At 45.7% G+C, this 24,560-nt stretch overlaps 1 pseudogene; it reads right to left on the bottom strand.

Annotated features, from left to right (window-relative positions):
• Positions 1-2,206: 2,206 nt before the first annotated feature.
• LOC101047882 (S-phase kinase-associated protein 1-like) lies at positions 2,207-4,785 on the bottom strand (annotated as a pseudogene).
• Positions 4,786-24,560: the final 19,775 nt, after the last annotated feature.

Here is a 24,560-nt window from a genome sequence, read left to right as displayed (position 1 = left end):
TCCTTGGTGACCCAGAATCTCTTCCATTCTGTGCACTCTTTCACAGGGCTCCAACCTCCCCCTCCCTTTCTGAAGATAAAACTGCTCCCTAACTTATACACCATGGGCAAGGGATGGGAAAAACTTTTTTGAATTAAGTTAAATAAAGGCTACCAAGGACAATTTGACAGTCACATACATTGCTAAGAGATTCCCTTACATTTCAGGCAGGGCCTATTTACTTGTATTTTAAATTCATTCCTCACAAGCTCAATTATGCAGTTTTTATCAAAGTTATAAATGAATATTAGGAAAACAGCTGTGGCAGGTGCTTCCATGATAGAAAGAGCTGATAGTCCAGCCAAGACGAAGAGAGAAAAGCCACACGTGGCAGAGACAGCCAACAACTCAACAATCACAGTGATTTGGGTAGAGGTTAAAAAAAAAAAACCTCATGAGCTCAATAGAACTGGATGATAGCCCAGTATAACAGTGTTCAGGATGGTGCCCTGAGTCATTCGAAGTAGGTTTAATTTTCTGGCATCTTCTATCTGCAGATAGCATGGACCTGAATAATTCATTTTAGAAAATTTCTAACCCAAATGTCTGCTTAAAAGTGTGAGGCTCTGTAGAAGGTTCTCACTTGAAGAAATTCATACATTCATGAATTTCTTCATTCAACAAGTATTTATTGAGCACCCAGCCTGGGCCAGGCTCTGTCCTAGGTCGAAGACAGATGGATGACCAAGACAGATGAAGCAGATGTGGTGGGACACACTTACAGTCAAGCTACTTGGGAGGCTGAGGCAGGAGGATCCTTTGAACTTGAGAGTTTGAGACCAGCCTGAGCAACATAGTAAGACACTGTCTCATAAAAAAAAAAAAAAAAAAAAAGGCTTGGCGCGGTGGCTCATGCCTGTAATCCTAGCACTTTGGGAGGCCGAGGTGGGTGGATCACCTGAGGTCAGGAGTTCAAGACCAGCCTGGTACAAAAAAAAAAGAAAAAAGAAAAGAAAAGAAAAGAAAAAAAAAAGACCAGCCTGGCCATCATGGTGAAACCCCATCTTAAAAAAAAAAAAAAAAAAAAAAAAAAAAAAAAAAAAAAAAAAGACATGAGATCCATGGGGGAGTTTATTTTATTTTATTTTATTTTATTATCTATTTATTTATTTTTGAGATGGAGTCTTGCTCTGTCACCCATGCTGGAGTGCAATGGCACAATCTCAGCTCACTACAACCTCCACCTCCCAGGTTCAAGCAATTCTCCCGCCTCAGCTTCCAGAGTAGCTGGGATTACAGGCACCTGCCATCATGCTAAGCTACTTTTTTTATTTTTGCAGAGACAGGGTTTCATCATGTTGTCCAGGCTGGTCTTGAACTCCTGACCTAAGGTGATCTGCTTGCCTCACCCTCCCAAAGTACTGGGATTATAGGTGTGAGCCACCTTGCCCGACCTGGAATTTATTTTAGATGAGGAAAAGACCATAATCAAAGAAACACTAAAATAAACAGGATTATATTATTTTATTTTATTCTTTGCAAGTGATTTTATTTACAATGCCACCTTTTAAAAGGTCACTAAAGCTGGGTGTGGTGGCTCATGCCTGTAATCCCAGCACTTTAGAAGGCCGAGCCAGGTGGATCATGAGGTCAAGAGATCGAAACCATCCTGGCCATCGCAGTGAAACCCCGTCTCTGCTAAAAATATAAAAATTAGCTGGGTGTGGTGGTGTATGCCTATAATCTCAACTCCTTGAGAGGCTGAGGCAGGAGAATCTCTTGAACCCGGGAGGCAGAGATTGCAATGAGACGAGATCGCACCACTGTACTCCAGCCTGGAGACAGAGCAAGACTCTGTCTCAAAAAAAAAAAAAAAAAAAAAAAAAAAAAGTCACTAAAGTCACTAAAGCTAACTGGACAATAAACTAGACAGACATTGCTTTACAAAAAAAAAAAAAAAGAGGGAAAGTTCAAAATGTCACTTATAGAGAACCCGTGGTTTAGTTTTATTCAGAGCAAAGAAAAAAGAAACTCTCAATCATGCTAGAGGAAACTCAGCCACAGGTTTGGAATCTGTACTCAAACTACACATGCGGTGAGGACCGTATCCTGCGAATACAGTTGATCTGCTGCTGTACGTGTCTACTGTTTGTCTAATATTAACAGTTATAAACAGGACAGTGTAACCCGTATTTGAAACAATCTTTGCAGTGCCAGGCACAGCATTTCATGTCTCTTTGCACCACGGGTTCCTTTTGGGTACATGGGCTTCCTCCTGTTCAGTGAAGTCAGGTTTGGTATTGATGGAAGACTGTTCCTGCCAATCTCCTCTGGAGCCTCCCCCTTGATCAAAAGGCAACAGTCTTGCATGCAGCATCAAGCAAACCTTTGATGTCCAATTAGTTTGCAGCCACAATGACTTTAAAAAATGTGCCTTGGTCAACTTTCAGAAATTCTTGGTCCCAAACAGGGATAGTGTCTGTTTGCTTTTCTTTGTTCTCACCAACCTCTGGAGGAGGCGGGGGCAGTCATCCTTGTGGTGAGTGCACCCCTTGAATTATCTTTTTTTTAAAAAAAATATTATTACTATTTATCTATTTATTTTTGAGTCAGAGTCTTGCTCTGTGGCCCAGGTTGGAATGCAATGGTGCGATCTCAGCTCACTGTAACCTTCACCTCCTGGGTTCAAGCAATCCTCTTGCCTCAGCCTCCTGAGTAGCTGGGATTACAGGCATGCTGCCACCATGCCTGGCTAATTTTTGCATTTTTAGTAGAGATGGGGTTTCGCCATGTTGGCCAGGCTGATCTCGAACTCCTGACCTCATGTGATCCACCTGCCTCAGCCTCCAAAAGTGCTGGGATTATAGGTGTGAGCCACCGCACCTAGCCTGAATGACCTTTTTAATATTGCTGCATTAACATTTGGCAGAGGAACTGGGTCATCATCTCCTTCATCATCCCTTCCCAAATCTTCCAACATGGTCTTGAGAGTCACAGATTGTTTTGCAATTTCCACATCAACTTCACATATCTCTCCATCGGAACTCTGCAACTTAATTAAAGGTATGGGTGTTGGGTCTTAAGGAGACAGCCGGCTAAAGGCTAAGGAGAGCTTGACGGCCTCAGCAGAGGAAGAGGCCTTGTACAGCGCAGCATCTGCTCAAACAGGATCATTCTACATAGCAGTGTGTTATACTATTATACTGTATATGGAAATAGATCAAAGTGATATAGTAGACAGTGCCTGGGGGGAAGATAAATTATATTGGTTGACCTGAGGAAGAACATTTAAAGTCATTGCTTTCTCCACTTACTACATTTTCTTTTTTGAAAAAAATTTTAGGATTGGGCGTGATGAGAGGAATGATCTTCCCAGCACTTTGGGAGGCCAAGATGGGCAGACTGCTTGAGCTCAGGAGTTTGAGACCAGCCTGGGCAAAATAGTGAGACGCCAACTCCACCAAATATACAAAAAATTAGCCAAGCGTGGTGGCAAGCGCACCTATAGTCCCAGCTACTCAGCAGGCTGAGGCAGGAGAATTGCTTGAGCCCAGGAGGCAAAGGCTGCATTGAGCCGAGATAGCCCCACTGCACTCCATCCAGCCTGGGTGACACAGAGACACACTGTCTCAAAACACAAACGGTGGGGGGTGGAGGGGGTGGGGGGGAAAGCTGGGTGTGGTGTTGAGGTAGGAGAATCACTAGAACCAGGGAGGCAGAGTTTGCAGTAAGCCGAGATTGTGCCATTACACTCAGCCAGGGTGACACAGCGAGACTCTGTCTCAAAAAAGCAAAAAATCCAGAAACTATTTTTAATTATTATGCATACATTAAGTTGTACATAGTTACGGGAACTTCCTGCATTTTTACCCTCCTAAATCCCAGAGGTACCTGTTTTCAGTTGGAAGACTCTGCCTCAGAGAACTACTGACAGCTTCCCTGAGCTAGAGAAAAGGAAAGAAAACAACCACATCCTTTTGTCAAAGAGATATTTGAGTGAAGTTAAGAGTCCTGGTTTGTAGAAGGAAGTTTTTGCAGTACCTAGATCAACACGTCCGGTAGCCAATCTGAAAGGCTGTCCAAGCAGGACCCAGAACGTAAGTCAGCAAGAGGTTAAGAGCACTCAGTGGCCGGGCGCGGTGGCTCAAGCCTGTAATCCCAGCACTTTGGGAGGCCGAGGCGGGTGGATCACAAGGTCGAGAGATCGAGACCAACCTGGTCAACGTGGTGAAACCCCGTCTCTACTAAAAATACAAAAAATTAGCTGGGCATGGTGGCGCGTGCCTATAATACCAGCTACTCAGGAGGCTGAGGCAGGAGAATTGCCTGAACCCAGGAGGCGGAGGTTGCGGTGAGCCGAGATCGCGCCATTGCACTCCAGCCTGGGTAACAAGAGCGAAACTCCGTCTCAAAAAAAAAAAAAAAAAAAAAAAGAGCCCTCAGTGGAGAAGGTGGTTTTGTTCCCCTGGTTTATCAGTCAAAGGCTAGGCCCCCACACACAAGAATTGATAACCAAAGAATGACTGTCACTAATTCACGGAAGGTTTGAAACTGTGCTCTGTGCTCAGTCATCCAGAAGTTACCTAGGGTGGAGCGGTTTCATGGTCTGACACTTTGAAACGAAGTCATGTGACAAGCAGCCTCTCAATGATTCCTCCATGCCACCAACTGTCCCACCCTGGCTGCCGAGTACAATCTATGACCCCCGTGCATGCCCTCCACCTGCCAACTCTCTCAGCAATTACTTCTTCGTCCATCGGAATATCTGGCATTTTCCCCTAAAGACTGGTTATAAAACTTCCACATGCTTCCAGCAAAAATGTTCAGATTCTGATTTCGCTTCACATGCCACAGGAATGTGAATAATCCCCTTTAGGAAGATGCTTGATTAAGTTTTGAGAACTCAAATCAATTTGGTCATTCTTCAACCCCTAGAGCAGGGCTGTCACGAGAAGAAACACTTCTGCATCATTACAAAACCTCTGTTGCCCGGAGAGGAGTCTCGCTAGGCTGGTTCCAAACACTGGGAGTTCCTTTAAGAGGCAGTCATGTGATTTCCACATACGAAGTCCCCTAGGCCAGTGCAGACTCTTTGGCCCCAGTGGACACATGCTCCAGGAGACAGCTGGCCTCTAACAAAAACCAGTGTCCCCAAGGCAGAGCGAAGAGAGGTCGTGTATCATCAGCGCTATTGTGTGATTCCTCCTCCCAGCTGCCCAGCCTTATAGATGAAACGACTCAAAACACAAATTCACTGAGCCGTTACCTATATGAAAAGTGTGTTATTGGCCGGGCGCGGTGGCTCAAGCCTGTAATCCCAGCACTTTGGGAGGCCGAGGCGGGTGGATCACGAGGTCAAGAGATCGAGACCATCCTGGTCAACACGGTGAAACCCCGTCTCTACTAAAAATACAAAACATTAGCTGGGCATGGTGGCGCGTGCCTGTAATCCCAGCTACTCAGGAGGCTGAGGCAGGAGAATTGCCTGAACCCAGGAGGCGGAGGTTGCGGTGAGCCGAGATCGCGCCATTGCACTCCAGCCTGGGTAACAAGAGCGAAACTCCGTCTCAAAAAAAAAAAAAAAAAAAAAAGTGTGTTATTAACTGAGCACAGTAGCTCACGCCTGTAATCCCAACACTTGGGAAGGCCGAGACAGGAGGATCATTTAAGGCCAGGACTTCAAGACCAGCCTGGGCAACATAGGGAGGCCCTGTTTCAATTTTTTAAAATTATAAAAAAGAAAAAATAATATGTTATTGCATCATTTAACAGATTGTTAGAAAAGTCTCTGATCTCTCCCCGCCAGCTGCTGCAGCAGCCACCTCCTGCAGGAAGCTATGAAAGAAGGCTGGGCCAGGCACTGTGGCTCACACCTGTAATCCCTTGGGAGGCTGAGGTGGGCAGATCACCTGACGTCAGGAGTTCAAGACCAGACTGGCCAACAAGTCGAAATCCTAAAGTCTCTACTAAAAGTATAAAAATTAGTTGGGCATGGTGGCGGGCACCTGTAATCCCAGCTACTCAGGAGGCTGAGTCAGGAGAATTGCTTGAACTCAAGAGGCAGAGGTTACAGTGAGCCAAGATCACGCCACTGCACTCCAGCCTGGGCGACAGAGCAAGACTCCCTCTCAAAAAAAAAAAAAAAAAAAAAAATTAGCTAGGTGTGGTGGTGGGTGCTTGTAATCCCAGCTGCTCAGAAGGCTGAGGCAGGAGAGTCACCTGAACCCAGGAGGCAGAGGTTACAGTGAGCCAAGACCACATCACTGCACTCCAGCCTGGGCAACAGAGCGAGACTCCATCTTAAAAAAGAAGAAAGAAGAAACCTGGCAGCTCTGAGAACAGGTACCTCAGTCATTGTAGTTTCCCGTGTGTGTCTCCCAAACCCAAGCCCAGACACACACGGGAAACTACCATGACTGAAGTAGCTGTTCTCAGAGCTGGTCTCACACATGGCTTCATCACAGCCGGGAAGGGAAGAAAAGGCCTTGCTTTAAGACCAGCGCCAGGAACCTTGAAAACTGGTACGTTTCAACAGACAAGAATTCCCTTGCTAAATTCTTTTTCGTTGTTTTTGTTTTTGAGACAGAGTCTCGCTCTGTCGCCCAGGCTGGAGTGCAGTGGCGCCATCTCGACTCACTGCAACCTCTGCCTCCGGGGTCCCAGCGATTCTCCTGCCTCAGCCTCCTGAGTAGCTGGGATTGCAGGTGTGAGACCCTGCACCTGGCCCCCCTTTGCTAAATTCTGTCACAGGAATATTTCCCCCACAAGGGTACCCAGTGTGATCTCGAATACATGAATACCTAGTTTCCCTCCGTTACTGCTGAGGTGGAACTAAGGGGCCTCTAAAGTGTGCAATGAGAAACGGCTGCCGTGCGGCTTAATGCTAATTACCGCTCAGGTGCTGTGGCTCAGGCTTCCACATACAGCTCCTGGAATCAGCATCTGATTAACAGCTATTTTAAGACTGCATTATAAAACCTGCCCCCAAATGCTTTCTAAATAAGGAGAATGTTATGGGCTGCCACCCATCTTTTCCTCCGTGTTAATCATTCCAAGGATTTATGTTGTATACACAGAGAGACTACTAAGCAATTAAATGATTAAGGACTTTTTTTAATTTGAATGATTTAGTTGAACTTTAGAAGAATCCCCCTTCCCCACCACCCCCTACATCTTTTAATTTAAGCATCTGAATTCCTTTATCACAGTCTATTAAAGGTGTAAATAAATAAGTTACGAGTCTTCTGATAAAAACTAGGGAAATTGTTTTTATTTTTAAATCATATATTTTTATTAGAACGATTGCCTTAATTAGAGAGCTGAAAACAATTGTGAACCCTAGATTTCCTCTTCCCTAGTTAGGCTGTTTTGATTGCTTCCGCGGTAGGATAACGAATCCATTCATTTTATTCTATTTTCCAGATTTCTAACTCTGCCTGCCTTCCTTCCTTCCTGCCTGCCTGCCTTCCTTCCTTCCTTCCTTCCTTCTTTCTTCCTTCCTTCCCTCCCTCCCTCCCTCCCTCTCTTTCTTTCTTTCTTTCTTTCTTTCTTTCTTTGATGGAGGTTAGCTCTTTTTGCCCAGGCTGGGGTGTAATGGCATGGTCTCGGTCAGAGGTGGAGACTGCAACCTTCACCTACTGGATTCAAGCAATTCTCCTGCCTCAGCCTCCCGAGGAGCTGGGATCACAGGCATGCACCACCACGCTTGGCTAATGTTGTAATTTTTAGTAGAGACGGGGTTTCTCTGTGTTGGTCAGGCTGGTCTCACACTCGTGACCACAGGTGACCCACCTGCCTCAGCCTTCGAAAGTGCTGGGATTACAGGCATGAGCCACCTCGCCCTGCCCTCTGCCGTATTTCTACTAAAGAACACTGGTGATTCTGTAAGACAAAAATTTAGTGACACATAGTTCTCCCAATATCTTTACTGAGTTACAAAATTACTAATAACATGCATAGTATTTCCCTCCAAGCTAACTTTCTTCTTGTGTCCAGGTATCTGCCCAAAGCCAGAAGCCAATTAGTCCTCTTAGAATATTATTTGGATTTTGAATAAACAAACAAAAAAAGGAATATTGTTTCAACTCTAATACCCACTCAACCTCCACCCAATCAATCAGCAACCCAAGTTGATCCCATCTCTGCATTAACTCTCTTTCTTTTTTTCCTTTTTTTTTTTTTAAAATAAGAGTAGAGGTCTTGCTATGTTGCCCAGGCTGGTCTCAAACTCCTAAACCCAAACAATTCTCTTGCCTCAGGCTCACGAAGTGCTGAAATTACAGGTGTGAGACACTGAGCCCAGCCTGAATTTACTTTTTTTTTTTTTTTTTTTTTTTGAGATGGAATCTCGATCTGTCACCCAGGATAAAGCGCAATGATCTAATCTCTACTCACTGCAACCTCTGCTTCCAGGGTTAAAGCAATTCTCCTGCCTCAGCCTCCTGAGTAGCTGGGACTACAGGTCCATGCCACCAATGCCTATTTTTATTTATTTATTTATTTATTTATTTATTTGAGACGGAGTTTCGCTCTTGTTACCCAGGCTGGAGTGCAATGGCGCGATCTCGGCTCACCGCAACCTCCGCCTCCTGAGTTCAGGCAATTCTCCTGTCTTAGCCTCCTGAGTAGCTGGGATTACAGGCACGCACCACCATGCCCAGCTAACTTTCTGTATTTTTAGTAGAGACGGGGTTTCACCATGTTGACCAGGATGGTCTCGATCTCTTGACCTCATGATCCACCCGCCTCGGCCTCCCAAAGTGCTGGGATTACAGGCTTGAGCCACCGCGCCCGGCCTTTTTTTTAATTTTTAATAGAGATGGGGTTTCACCATATTGGCCAGGCTGCTCTCGAACTCCTGACTTCAAGTGATCTGCCCTCCTAGGCCTCCCAAAGTGATGGAACTACAGGCGTGAGTCATCACACCTGGCTCTGAATTCACCCCTCTCCTCTGGGCCTGGTATCACTGTTGTAGCTCAGAACCTGGCTATGTATCACCAGAACAGTGAGTCTAATAGCCCAATGGGTTCATCTTGACCATTGCCTACATAGATCCAATTTGACAAGACAGGGGAACCGAAATAGACAAAACAGTAAAGAGTAATTCATGCAGAGTTAGCTATGCAGGAGACCAGAGTCTTATTATTACTCAAATCAGTCTCCCTGAGCATTTGGGAATCAGAGTCTTGAAGGATAATTTGGAGGGTCGGGGACAGCCAGTGACTCAGGAGTGTTGGTTGGTTGAGTCAGAGGTGAATTCACTTGGGTGAGTTCCTCAAGAACACAGATGGGTGGGGGTCACAAGATCAGAGGAGCCAATTGATCAATCTGGGTGGTGCCAGCTGATCCATCAAGTGCAGGGTCTGCAAACTATCTCAATCACTGACCCCAGGCTTTACAAAGTGATGCTATCTTCAGGAGCAGTTTGGGGAGAGTCAGAATCTCGTAGCTTCCGGCTGCATGACTCCTAAACCATAATTTCTCATCTCTTGGCTAATTTGTTAGTCTACAAAGCCACTCTAGTCCCCATGAAAGAAGGGGGTTTGTTTTGGGAAAGGACTATTGTTGACTTTGTTCTAAACTATAAAGTATAAGGTAAGTGCCTCCCAAAATTTTGCCCAGGAGTGAACAAGGACAGCTTGGAGGTTAGAAGCATGATGGAATTGGTTAGGTCAAATCTCTTTCGCTATCCCAGTCATAATTTTGCAATGGCGGTTTCATGAGCAGTCCCGTAATTGTGCTCCCTAGTACCAGGCTGGCGGCCTCCACCCTGCTAGTGCGATTTTTTTTTTTCTTTTTCTTTCTTTCTTTTTTATTTATTTCTTTATTTTTGAGACAGGTTCTTGCTTGGTTCCCCAGGCTGGAGTGCAATGATGCGATCTCAGCTCACCGCAACCTCCACCTCCCAGGTTCAAGCAGTTGTCCTGCCTCAGCCTCCCAAGTAGCTGGGATTACAGGCATGTGCCACCACGCCCAGGTCATTTTTATATTTTTAGTAGAGATGAAGTTTCCTCATGTTAGCCAGGCTGGTCTCAAACTCCTGATCTCAGGAGATCCTCCTGCCTTGGCCTCCCAAAGTGCTGCAATTACAGACATGAGCCACTGCACCCGGTTTGTTTTTGGTTTTCGAGACAGGGTCTCACTCTGTCACTTAGGCTGGAGTGTAGTGGTGACATCACAGCTGGCTGCAGCCTCGACCTTTTGGGTTCAAGTGATCATCCTATCTCTCAGCCTCCTAAGTAGCTGAGATTACAAGCATGCACCACCACACCCAGTTAATTAACTTTTGTATATTTTGTAGAGACAGGTTTACTCGTGTTGCCCAAGCTGGTCTCGTACTCCTGGCTCAAGTGGCCCACCCACCCTGGCCTCTCAAAATTCTAGGATTACAGGGATGAGCCACCACTGTGCCCAGCCACGTGATGTTCTAAAACACAAATCAGAACTGAGGCTCTGCACCCACCATATGCAAAGTCCACGATCATTGGAATGGCCCATTGAGGCCATTTCTTGCCTCCCTCAGGCAAACTTGGGGGCCCCCTCTCTCAAACTTTCACATATGTCCCATGCACTGGGGATTGCACAGCATTTTCATTCTTTGCTTGCAAAACTATCTTCCTCAAGGCCAGGTGCAGTGGCTCACTCCTGTAATCCCAGCACTCTGGGAGGCCAAGGCATGTGGATCACTTGAGGCCAGGAGTTCGAGACCAGCCTGGGCAACATGGTAAAACCCTGTCTACTAAAAAAAATACAAAAATTAGCTGAGCGTGGTGACACACGTTTGTAATCTTAGCTACTTGGGAGGTTGAGGTGGAAGGATCACTTGAACCTGGGAGGTTGCAGTAAGCAAAGATCACACCACTGTACTCCAGCCTGGGTGACAGAGCTAGACCTCATCTCAAAAAACAAACAATCTGCCTCACTAGACCATGAGCATCCTGAAGGGGAGGAACTATGTTTTCCCAGCACCGTACACTGAGAAAATGCTTTAAAAACATGCTTGTAGATAAAAAGAAGAGGCTGGGTGCAGTGGCTCACACCTGTAATCCCAGCACTTTGGGAGGCTGAGGAGGGAGGATCACCGGAGGTCAGGATTTCTAGACCAGCCTGGCCAACATGTCTCAAAAAAAGAAAGAAAGAGGCCAGGCGTGCAGTGGCTCATGTCTGTAATTGCAGCACTTTGGGAGGCCAAGGCAGGAGGATCTCCTGAGATCAGGAGTTTGAAACCAGCCTGGCTAACATGAGGAAACTTCATCTCTACTAAAAATATAAAAATGACCTGGGCGTGGTGGCACATGCCTGTAATCCCAGCTACTTGGGAGGCTGAGGCAGGACAAGCACTTTGGAGGCCAAGGCGGGCGGATCACCTGAGGTCGGGAGTTCAAGACCAGCCTGACCAACATGGTGAAACCCTGTCTTTAAAAAAGAAAAAAAATTAACAAAAAAAAAAAAAGGAAGAAAGAAGAAAAAGAAAAAGTAGAAGATGGGCAATAGGAAGCCCACTGAGATTCACTTGTTCTGACAGTCCGCAGAAATGACTTTTAGACTGCTCAGCTAACTTCTCAGAATGCAAAGGAAGATTCCAGTCGGGTGGCCATTGCCAGCATCCACTCTATTTGGGGAGAATCCCCTAACAGCAGGCCAGCTTCGGGTACATGTGACCAATGCCGTCACGCCAGATCCCACACTTAAAAAGCCCTTGCATTTAACTTAATGCTCTTCCGTTACTTGTTTGAAATTCTTAAGAAATTATTAACAATAAGCTCACATTTTCTTTTCTTTTTTTTTTTTTTTTTTTTTTTGAGAGGGAGTCTCACTCTGCCACCAGGCTGGAGTGCAGTGAGGCGATCTCGGCTCACTGCAACCTCTGCCTCCCAGGTTCAAGAGATTTTCCTGCCTCAGCCTCCCACTTAACTGGGACTACAGGTGCCCACCACCACGCCCAGCTAATTTTTGTATTTTTAGTAGAGACAGAGTTTCACCACGTTGGCCAGGGTAGGCTTGATCTCTTGACCTCATGATCCACCTGCCTTGGTCTAACAAAGTGCTGGGATTACAGGTACGAGCCACTGTGCCAGGCTCAGAGCCAAGCTTTTTCACTGCTAAACAGTACTGCCTTCCCCTGGACGATCTAGCTGGCTGTGGTCCACTGTGACCTCAGATATCTCTCTAGATCTAATGTACCCGTACCAATTCTGTGCCTGTGTTCTGCATGCATAAACATGTCATTTTATAATGGTGCCTACTGAATAGTCTTGTTTTTCACTGAGAGTTGCTCCAACTGCCCACCCCAATCTGTTATGAAGGCTGGGGGTAGAGTTCAGAGTCCAGGCAAAGGTGGAAGTTCAGGGCTGGAAGACGGGGTGTGTAGAGCTGAAAGAGATGAACCACACAGCTTCTGTGACAAGTACATACAGCAGATGGATCAATGTTTCCTGCGTTCTCATAGGGTCGGTCTTCCTCCACAGCAGAGGCTGGAAAGGTAAGAACCGCGATTTCCAAACTCAAGGATTCCAGATGCTGATGAAGTTCCATCAACCAGCAGGAAGCACCAAGGATAGGATCACACTTCTGCTGCTTCCACTGTTTCTCCTGGCAAGGGCCATTCCTGTGGAGTCTGGTTTTCCCACGGTGGCTTCCCAGGCCAGGCGGTAACATAAAAGTCAGTGGTTTCCTTCTGCCTGACCTCCCACTTCTATTTTTTTTTCTTTTATCCTTTTTTATTTTTTTTTCTCTTTTTTAAATTGAGATGGAGTCTCACTCTGTCGCCCAGGCTGGAGTGCAGGGACACAATCTCAGCTCACTGCAACCTCCACCACCTGGCTTCAAGCGATTCTCATGCCCCAGCCTCCCGAGTAACTGGTACAACAGGTTTGTGCCACCATGCCTAGCTAATTTTTTTGTATTTTTAGTACAGACAGGGTTTTACCATGTTGACCAGGCTGGTCTTGAACTCCTGACCTCAGGTGATCCACCCGCCTCAGTCTCCCAAAGAGATTACAAGCATGAGCCACCATGCCCGGCCATGACCTCCCCCTTCTAAAGCTCAGAGTGGTACCTTCAGCCTCCTGATTGATTCTGTAGTCAATATCAATTCTCCTTCAGCCTAAACTAGCTAGTGAGCCAGAGTAGATTATGTCTGTCACTGACTCCTGACCAGTACAGCAATGAGATGAAAACTTGACCATGACTGGAGTGGGGAGGGGATTTCAGTGCCAAATACTTGATTTAAACAAAAAACATAGAGAATAGCATGACAAACATCTTTGTATCTGCCACCAAGTTTCAGAAATAAAATTGAGGCTGGGTGAGGTGCGTCACACCTGTAATCCCAGCAATTTGGGAAGCCGAGGTGGGCAGATCACTTGAGATCAGGAGTTCGAGACCTGTCTGGACAACATGGCAAAACCTCTTCTCTACTAAAAATACAGAAATTAGCCTGGCATGGCAGCACACGCCTATAATCCCAGCTACTCGGAAGGCTGAGGCACAAGAACCGCTTGAGCCTGGGAGTTGGAGGTTACAGTGAGCCGAGACTGGGCCACTGCACTCCAGCCTGGGTGACAGAGTGAGACTCCATCTCAAAAAACAAACAAGCAAACAAACAAAATGACCGGGTGCGGTGGCTCACACCTGTAATCCCAGCACTTTGGGAGGCCGAGGCAGGCAGATCACCTGAGGTCAGGAGTTCAAGACCAGCCTGGCCAATATGGCAAAACTCTGTCTACTAAAAACACAAAAAATTAGCTGGGCATGGTAGTGGGTGCCTGTAATCCCAGCTACTCAGGAGGCTGAGGCAGGAGAATCACTTGAACCTGGGAGGTGGAGGTTGCAGTGAGCGGAGATCTCACCACTCCACTCCAGCCTGGGTGACAGAGCTGGACTCCATCTCAGAAAAAAAAAAAAAAAAAAAAAAGAAGAAAATAAAAGTGATGCCAGCTGGGTGCTGTGGCTCACGCCTATAATCCCAGCACTTTGGGAGGCCAAGGCAGGCAGATCACCTGAGGTGTTCCCAGTTTATTATTTTCTTTTCTTTTCTTTCTTTCTTTCTTTCTTTTTTTTTTTTTTTTTTTTTTTTGAGACAGAGTTTTGCTCTGTCACACAGCTACCATGCAGTGCAATGGTATGATCATAGCTCACTGCAGCCTTGACCTACTGGGCTCAAGCAATCCTCCTGCATCAGCGTCCCGAGTAGCTGAGAGCAAAGGCAGACGACACTACTCTGGCTTATTTTTTTATTCATTTCTTGTAAAAGCAGGATCCTAGCCGTGTGTGGTGGCTCACGCCTATAATCTCAGCATTTTGGGAAGCCGAGGTAGGTGGATCGCCTTGGTCAGCAGTTCAAGACCAGCCTGACCAATACAGTGAAAAACTGTCTCTACTAAAAATCCAAAAAAATTAACCGGGCACAGCAGTGGGCACCTGTAATCCAAGTTACTAGGGAGGCTGGGGCAGGAGAATCGCTTGAACCTGGGAGGGAAAGGTTTCAGTGAGCTGAGATTGCGCCATTGCCTTTTAGCCTGGGCAACAAGAGTTAAACTCTGTCTAAAAGAAAAAACAAAGAAACAGGATCTTACTATGATGCCCAGGCTGATCTTGAACTACTAGGCTCAAGAGATCTTCATGCCTCAGTCTCCCAGAGTGCTGGGATTATGGGCGTGAACTACCAATCCCAGCCCTCAGTTTATTGCCCAGGCTAAAGAGCAGTGTCTGAATCATGACTGATTGCAGCACCTTCCTTGGACTCAAGTAGACTTCCCAAGTAGCTGGAACTACAGGTGAATGCTGCCATGGCCAACTAACCTTTTTTTTGGGGGGGCGGGGAGAGATAGAGTTATGCCATTTAGCCCAGCTTGGTCTCAAACTCCTGGGATCCAAAGATCTTCCTGCCTTGGCTTCTCAAAGTGCTGAGATTATAGGTGTGAGCCACCATGCTCAGCCAGTTGATTCTTTTGAACAATTGGATGGTACTCTATGCATGAACATATTATCTGCATGGCTCTATCACAGTTTATTCTGCTGTTGATGAGGGACATAGTTTAACTTTCTGAACTCTAACTGGGGATGGCATTTCAAATGTCTTCAGGACAGACAGATGAGAGAAATTCATGAAATGCCTTGCAGAGGAACAGTCATGACTGGTGCCCGTGGTGACTGAGGCATTCACATTTCCATCTTAAAACACTGCACTTGCCGGGCATGGTGGCTCACGCCTGCAATCCCAGCACTTTGGGAGGCCGAGGCAGGTGGATCACGAGGTCAGGAGATCAAGACCAGCCTGACCAAGATGGTGAAACCCTGGCTTTACTAAAAATACAAAGATTGCCAGGCGCAGTGGCTCACACCTGTAATCCCAGCACTTTGGGAGGCCAAGGCGGGTGGATCACGAGGTCAAGAGATCGAGACCATCCTGGTCAACATGGTAAAACCCCATCTCTACTAAAAATACAAAAAATGAGCTGGGCATGGTGGTGCGTGCCTGTAATCCCAGCTACTCAGGAGGCTGAGGCAGGAGAATTGCCTGAACCTGGGAGGCGGAGGTTGCGGTGAGCCAAGATAGCGCCATTGCACTCCAGCCTGGGTAACAAGAGCGAAACTGTCTCAAAAGAAAAAAAAAATACAAAGATTAGCTGGGCATAGTGACGGGCACCTGTAATCCCACCTACTCAGGAGGCTGTGGCAGGAAAATCACTTGAATTTAGGAGGCGGAGGTTGCAGTGAGCTGAGATCCCACCACTGCACTCCAGCCTGGGTGACAGAGCAAGACTCTGTCTCAAAAAAAAAAAAAAAGCAAAACACTGCACTGACTGGGCACACCTCATTCCTAGAGCATCAGAGTCCACTGTGGTGTCCCCACGTCTATGTGCTTATTATGGTTGAGGCTTCTTAAGACAAAGACACTTGACAAATGGTACCAGATCACTTCCAGGAAATGAAAATAAAGATAAAGTAGGTGACAGGCTTCCCATCCCCACAGCATGCCCCTGAGTGCTGGGAAGATGCTGATGATCTCACTGACCAATCATGGAGCAGTTCTAACACCTTTGCCAGGAATTCCGGATGAAACCGTAGCTCAGTGCAAACAATTCAGGAGTTTCTCAATCACCAGAACTTGAGATTAGTTACTTTGTCACTCAAAGCTACTGAATCATGGCAGGTGGTGATGTATTTGCTATGGTTCAGTTCCAGTCGGCAGAACTTCCCTGGACACTGTGGGAAGGGGGAGAAAACAATGGCTTTGCAGACAAACATGCGTGAATTCCAGTTCTGCCTCTATTTGTGTGTGTGTGTGTGTGTGTGTGTGTGTGTGTGTTAGATGGAGTCTTGTTTTGTTGCCCAGGCTGTGGCGCAATCTTGGCTCACTGCAGCCTCAGCCTCCTGGGTTCAAGTGATTCTTCCTCTCATGCTCCCGAACAGCTGGGATTATAGGCGTGGACTACCACGCCCGGCTAATTTTTGTATTTTTAGTAGAGACAGGGTTTCGCAGTGTTGGCCAGGCTGGGTCTGGAACTCTTGACCTCAGGTGATCCACCCGGCTCGGGCTACCAAGGTGTTGGGATACAGGCATGAGCCACCATGCCTGGCCCAGTTCTGCCTCTTTCTCAGTTAATGACCTTGGACAAACAGTTTCCTCTCTCTGAGCTTTGGTTCCCTTATATCTAAATGGGAAATTAAAATAATAACTGGGCCCGGTGCAGTGGCTCACACTTGTAATCTCAGCACTTTGGGAGGCTGAGGCAGGTGGATCACCTGAGGTCAGGAGTTTGAGACCAGCCTGACCAACATGGTAAAACTCCATCTATACTAAAAATAAAAAAAATAATAAAATAAATAAAAAAATAAAAAAATAAATAGCCAGGTGTGGTGCTTGCCTGTAATCCCAGCTACTTGGGAGGCTGAGGCAGGAGAATCACTTGAACCCAGGAGGCAAAGATTGCAGTAAGCCAAGATCATGCCATTACACTCCAGCCTAGGCAACAAGAGCAAAACTCCATCTCAAAATAACATTAAAATAATAACTGGACATGGCTGATTTGGTTTCCTTTCCTTTGGGGAACAGCACCCGGATTTGCTCCTGGGGAAACACCCCTCCGCCACTCGTAGTCCTTACATTTTGGATGGTGAGGCCACTGCCCGTAGCTTCAGAGGTGATATGGGACACTGACCCCCAGCAAGACTAATCACATCCCTGGCCAATCACTGGTTCACTAGCAGGCGTATCATTCAGTCAGAGCCAGTGAAATATAATGAAACTTTTATTGGAACATTGAGTGCTTTTTCCTGATGTACTTGAACTTGGGGAGGGTGTGAGCCTGCAGTTGCAGGAGTCACTAAAAGCGATTTTTTGTTGTTTTGAGATAGGGTCTTGCTGTGTCACCCAGGCTGGAGTGCAATGGTGTGGTGTGTTCACAGCTCACCACAGGCTTGACTGCTCAACCTCCCTGGCTCAGGCCACCCTCCCACCTCTACCTCCCAAGTAGCTGGGACTGCAGGCGAGCCACCATGCCCAGCTGATTTTTTTTTTTTTTTTTTTTTTTTTTTTTTTTTTTTCAGACAGTCTCATTCTCAGCCAGGCTGGAGTTCAGTGACACAATCTCTGCTCACTGCAACCTCCACCTCCTGTGTTCAAGCAATCCTCCTACCTCAGCTTCCCAAGTAGCTGGGATTACAGGCGTGCGCTGCCATGCCCAGATAATTCTTTGTATTTTTAGTAGAGATGGGGTTTCACCATATTGGCCTGGTTGGTCCCAAACTCCTGACCTCAAGTGATCCTCCAGCCTCGGCTTCCCAAAGTGCTAGGATTATAGGCATGAACCACTACCCCAGGCCATGGAGCCACCACAATTTTGACCATGAATGAAGGCAGTGCAGAAGATAGCATTGCTGAGAGGTGGACCGTGACCTCGTGTCATCATATGAGTTTGCTGGAGTAGAGAAACCAATATATAACCCTTCGGCATGGTAAACTGAAGAAGACCCCAGGTCTCTCTGATCTTCCTTCTTCGCAGCCATCACTCCCAAAGCAGAGGATAACATTGAAGTTCCTTTATCTGCCTAAAATCTAGACCCACCAAAAAAACTATTGTGTTTTCTTGCCCCTCCCTGTTAGACCAAGAAGGTAACCACACCTGAACGACCTTTTCCCAAGATAATGTTAAAGTTTTTTTTTTTTTTTCTTTTTTTGTTTTTTGAGATGGAGTCTCACTCTGACGCCCAGGCTGGTGCAATCTCAGCTCACTGCAACCTCTGTCTTCTGGATTCAAGCGATTCTTTTTGCCTCAGCCTCCCCAGAAGCTGGGATTACAGACTTGTGCCACCATGCCTGGCTAACTTTTATATTTTTAGTAGACACAAGATTTTGTCATGTTGCCCAGGCTGGTCTGGAACTCCTGACCCCAAGTAATCCACCTGCCTCATTCTCCCAAAGTGCTGGGATCACAGGTGTGAGCCACTGTGCCTGGCCTGTCCAAGTTCTTCTCTGTTACCTGATGCACTCATTCTTCCTAGTAATCCCCTCAATAGATTTTCTCTTTTCCAGTCCTTTCATACGCTATTTTACCAGGATGATATATAAACTTCCAAACCACTGTGGAGTTGGGTAGTCACTCTGTGTTTCTCCCCAAATACATATTAAGAAGATTTGTGGCCGGACGCTGTGGCTCATGCCTGTAATCCCAGCACTTTGGGAGGCCAAGGCAGGTGGACAACTTGAGGCCAAAAGTTCGAGATCAGCCTGGCCAACATGGTGAAACCTCATCTCTACTAAAAATACAAAAATTAGTCAGGCATGGTGGTGTGTGCCTATAATCCCAGCTACTTGAGGGTTAAGGCAGAAGAATCACTTGAACCCAGGAGGTAAAGGTTTCAGTGAGCCAAGATTGCACCACTGCGCTCCAGCCTAGGTGACAGAACAGAGACTGGCTCAAAAATAAGAAAGAAAGAAAAGAGAGAAAGAGAGAGAAGAAAGAAGATTTGTATCCCTTTTCTCCAATTAATCTGTCTATTGTGAGTTGATTTTTTTTTTCTGCAAACCTTCAAAGGATGAAGAGGACATTTCCTTTGGTCCCTACAAGTTCCTGCACCAGTTATACTGAAGCCTGAGATCAACTGTGGGACTTTTTAGCTCCTCCTTAATGTATGTATTTGTTTGCTGAAGCCAGAAGCCAGGCTGAGTTAGGGTGTCTGTCACTTGCAGGACAATAGGTCTTGACCAACAGTCGGCCTTAGTGTGCAGCTGTGAGGATGAATTGTGATGACATGGATTATTCCTACTATGAGCAAGATTGTCTTTTGTTTCCTTGTTCAGAGCTGAAGCTATTTTCATCTAACTCCTTTTTAATTTCATGTAATCCTAAAATCGTTCTGAATTTCTAAAAACATCTGGAAACTATGATGTATCAGAAACATGAAAAAATTAGAGACGCTTAGCTTAAAAAAGATTGCTTGGCAGTGTAATCACTTTCTTGAAATAGTGAAGAGCCTGTCATATGGAAAGAATCAGAGCTGGAGAGCGAAATCGGGCAAACAGGTGGAAGTCAGCAGAAGACACTGCTTCAATGTGAGGAAGAACTTTTTTTTAGACAGAGTCTCACTCTTGTCGCCCAGACTGGAGTGCAATGGTGTGATCTCGACTCACTACAACCTCTACATTCCAGGTTCCAGTAATTCTCCTGCCTCAGCCTCCCAAGTAGCTGGGATTACAGGCATCCACCACCACGCCTGGCTATTTTTTGTATTTTTAGTAGAGACAGGGTTTCACCATGTTGGTTAGGCTGGTCGCGAACTCCTGACCTCAGGTGATCCACCTGCTTCAGCCTCCCAAAGTGCTGGGATTATAGGCATGAGCCACTGCACCCAGTCAGGAGAACTTTTTATTCAGAAAGCTCTGGACTGCTCCTCTGGGGCAGTGAGTTTCCCATTGCAGGAGACCTTCAAGTGGAGAATGGACATCACTTACTATGATTTGTAGAGGGGATTCCTATTTCAAGGAAAGAGTTACAAGGACAGCAGCCAAAGCCCCCTCACATTTAGAATGCTAGGATTCGCCAGGCGCGGTGGCTCATGCCTGCAATCCTAGCACTTTGGGAGGCTGAGGTGGGTGGATCACCTGAGGTCAGGAGTTCAAGACCAGCCTGACCATCATGGTGAAACCCCATCTTAAAAAAAAAAAAAAAAAAAAAATAGAATGCTAGGATTCAAAATAAAGTGCCAACTGCCAGGCCAGGCATGGGGGCTCACGTTCATAATCCCAGCACTTTGGGAGGCTGAGGTGGGCAGATTGCTTGAGGCCAGGAGTTCAAGACCAGTCTGGGCAACATGGTGAAACCCATCTCTACTAAAAGTACAAAAATTAGCCAGGCATTGTGGTGCTCACCCATAATTCCAGCTACCTGGGAGGCTGAGGCATGAGAATCACTTGAACCCAGGAGGCAGATGTTGCAGTGAGCCAAGATGGCACCATTGCACTCCAGCCTGGGTGACAGAGTGAGACTCTGTCTCAAAAACGAAAAACAACTAAATATGATGACTATTTATGTCCCTAATATCTCCAATTTTTTCTTCATGAAAAAGGGTTTGAACCAGGTGTGGTAGCTCACACCTGTAATCCCACTACTTTTGGGAGGCTGAACTGGGAGGATCACTTAAGCTTGGGAGTTCAAGACCAGCCTGGGCAACATAGTGAGATCCCTGTATCTACAAAAAAATTAAAAATTTGCTGTGCATGGTGGCATGTGTTTGTAGTCCCAACTAATCGGGAGGATGAGGCAGGAAGATAGCTTGAACCCAGGAGGCTGAGGTTGCAATGAGCTGTGATTTCTTTACCACTGCACTCCAGCCTGAGCAACAGAGCTAGATCCTATCTGAAAAGTAAAATTTAATTTAATTTACCAAAAAAAACCTAAACTGCAATTCCAGCACTTTGAGAGGCCAAGGTGGGAGGCTCCCTTGAGGCCAGGAGGTCAAGAACAGCCTGGGCAACATAGCAAGATCCATCTCTACAAATAAAAAATAAAAACTAGGAGTGGTGGCCTGCATCTATAATCCCAGACATGAGGGAGGCTGAGGCAGGAAGATCACTTGAGCCCAGGAGATCAAGGCTGCAGTGAGCTATGAGCAAAACCTACTGCCCTACACCCTGGATAACAGAGTAAGACCCCATCTCTAAAAAAAAAAAAAAATCAATAAATAAACTTTTAGGCATGTAGATGAAATAGTCAAATGTCTATTCATACTTTTATTATATCAGTTACACAAATCTTTACATTTACTTATTACATCAAATTATGAATAGGAATTTAGAATTCTAAATTCTAAATATGAATTTAGAAAATCTGCTTTTTCAGTTATTGTTTTTTTGGTGAAGGGGCGGGGGACAGGGTTTCACTCTGGCTGCCCTGGTGGGAATGCAGTGGCATGATCTCGGATCCTGGGCACAAGCAAACTCCGCCTCCCGGGAACAAGCAATTCTCTTGCCTCAGCCTCCTAAGTAGCTGGGACTGCAGGTGCATGCCACTGCACGTGGCTAAATTTGTATTTTTTGTAGAGACAGGATTTCATCATCTTGCCCAGGCTAAACTCAAACTCCTGAGCTGGAATGATTCACCCACCTTCATCTCCCAAAGTGCTGGGATTAAAGGCATGAGCCCTCACGCTCGACCCTCAATTTCCTCAATTAATGAAACAGTATTATTCAAGCCTTTCCCACCTGCACTGTGACATTAGTTTCTTTTTTTTTTTTTTTTTGAGTGACTTTTGAACCATATGATGTTGGATTTCTCCAATTCTGCTTAACTTTTTTTTTTTTTTTTTTTTTTTTTGAGATGGAGTTTTGCTCTTGTTGCCCAGGCCGGGGTGCAATGGCGTGATCTTGGCTCACCGCAGCCTCCATCTTCCAGGTTCAAGCAATTTTCCTGCCTCAGGTTCCCAGGTAGCTGAGATTACAGTCATGCACCACCGCACCGGCTAATTTTGTATTTTTGGTACAGACAAGGTTTCTCCTTGTTGGTCAGGCTGGTCTCAAACTCCCAACCTAGGGTGATCCACCTGCCTTAGCCTTCCAAAGTGCTGGGATTACAGGTGTGAGACACCACACCTGGCTTACGTTTAACTTTTAGAGCTGTATCCTTATAATGATAAAACAAACAAACAAACAAAATACTCTAAGATAGACATTCCAACATAAAAAAAAAAAAATCCCTTTTTGAGGGAGTCTAAAACTTTTTAGCCCATAACCTCTCTAGTCCCATTGTAAGTGATTTCTGATAAAATGAGTTTTCTTGGAAACTCAACTATTGCAATATGGCAGAACAAGCCATACTTAGTAGCTGGTAGAATGTCTTCTAAATAAGGCAAAATACCAAACTGCAAATATAGTCTGATCCAAAATGTGATGAAAATTTAGATAACTAGATGCAAAAAAAAAAAAGATGAAAAAAATAACAGAACTTAAGCAGTCATCACTAAATTGTGGTTACTATGCACGTCACTGTTTTATTTTCATACTTTTTTGTATTTCCAAGTTTTCTAGAGTCAGCATGAGCAACTTTTATAATCAGAAAAAAGAAATAAGTTATAAAAATAAACGGCTGAGTGGTAGTTATAGAATATAGACCACTATTCCAGCTTCTGTGAAGTTTACAATATGCAGTTAGACCAAGGCTCACAAACTCCACCACTTCCTTGTGACATAAATGACAAAAGTAGGCCAATTGTAATATAATAGGGTACAACGGGTACTATGGCAAATTGAGGACGTTTGTTTAAACAGGGCAGCCAATTATTGCCATTCAAAAATGTGACGCCAGTGTTATCAAATACTCTGATATTGGACATTTATGTAAAATTAACTCTCTTTTTTTTTTTCTTTTGAGATGGGGTCTCACTGTGTTACGTAAGCTGGAGTGCAATGGTACAATCTCGGCTCACTGCAAACTCCACCTCCCGGGTTCAAGCAATTCTCCTGCCTCAGCCTCCCAAGTAGCTGGGCTTACAGGTGTGCACCACCACACCCAGCTAATTTTTGTATTTTTAGTAGAGATGAGGTTTCTCCATGTTGGCCAGGCTGGTCTCGAACTCCTAATCTCAAGTGATCTGCCCCCCTTGGCCTCCCCAAGTGCTGAGGTCACAGGTGTAAGCCACCTCGCCCGGCCTTCTTTCCCCCATATATATTTACCCTCCCAGAATTTACCTTCCCTAGAAGCCCACACTCTTCTCCTTTATCTCGTCTCTGTAAACGTAACACTCTTTGTTACTATATAAGTTCTCAGACCTAACCAATTCTTTAGATTTTTACTTGTTTTTCTATGAGACCCCCCTGTACATGTGAAAATTAAAAGAACATCAAATAAAATGAACGTGCCTTTTTTCTGTTAATCTGTCATTTGCTTAATTTGCAGAGCCCTTGTCACTAAACCTAAGAGGGTAAAAGAAATATTTTTCTTTCATTTAAAAGCAGAGATGGAGCCGGGCGCGGTGGCTCATGTCTGTAATCCCAGCACTTTGGGAGGCTGAGGCGGGTGGATCACGAGGTCAAGAGATTGAGACCATCCTGGTCAATATGGTGAAACGCTGTCTCTACTAAAAATACAAAAAATTAGCTTGGCATGGTGGTGCGTGCCTGTAATCGCAGCTACTCTAGAGGCTGAGGCAGGAGAATTGCCTGAACCCAGGAGGCGGAGGTTGCGGTGAGCCGAGACCGCGCCATTGCACTCCAGCCTGGGTAACAAGAGCAAAACTCCGTCTCAAAAAAAAAAAAAAAAGTAGAGATGGAGTTTCACCCTCCAGCCCTACCCCGCAACTTGCAGCGTCCTGAGGGTGCCATGCGCTCTCCCTTCCCCTGCTTTGACAAGTGCTGTTTCCTCTGCCTGGAGTTCTCTCCCACTCCCCTCACCACACTAATTCCCACTCAAGCTTCAGGTCTTGCCCTAGAGACACCTTCCTGCCCTTCATTCCTGGGTAAACCCCCTCCAGGGGTCCCCAAAGCACCTTGTAGTTACCCTCATCAAAGCACTCATCATGCTGCATTGTAACTGTCTTCACTCATCTGTCTCCTAAACAGAATGAATGGAACACTTTGAGTGCAGGGCTGTGTCTTTTTTGCCCAATGCCTGTCACATAATAGGTGGACAAGAAATCATTTATTTATTTATTTATTGTTTTTGAGATGGAGTCTTGCTCTGTCACCCAGGCTGGCATGCAGTGGCACAATTTCACCTCACTGCAACCTCCACCTCCCAGGTTTAAGCGATTCTCTTATCTCAGCCTCCCAAGTAGTGGGGATTACAGACATGCGCCACCATACCCGGCTGATTTTTGTATTTTTAGTAGAGACGAGGTTTCGCCATGTTGGTCAGGCTGGTCTTCAACTCCTGACCTCAAGTGATCCACCTGCCTCAGCCTCCCAAAGTGCTGGGATTACAGGCATGAGCCGCTGTGCCTGGCCAGAAATCACTTTTGAATAAATTAATGAGTGAACAGCAACTTATACTAATTTGTGCCCCTGCATTTTAGATTGCCATCACGCTGACCTCACTCAGCAGTTACTGTTTTTATTATCAATATGTCGCATTCATTGAACACCA

The sequence above is a fragment of the Saimiri boliviensis genome, chromosome 3, assembly GCF_048565385.1.
Source record: "Saimiri boliviensis isolate mSaiBol1 chromosome 3, mSaiBol1.pri, whole genome shotgun sequence".
Taxonomy (NCBI): domain Eukaryota; kingdom Metazoa; phylum Chordata; class Mammalia; order Primates; family Cebidae; genus Saimiri; species Saimiri boliviensis.
The sequence above is the reverse complement of the archived record's forward strand: the minus strand, read 5'-3'. Positions and strand labels throughout refer to the sequence as shown.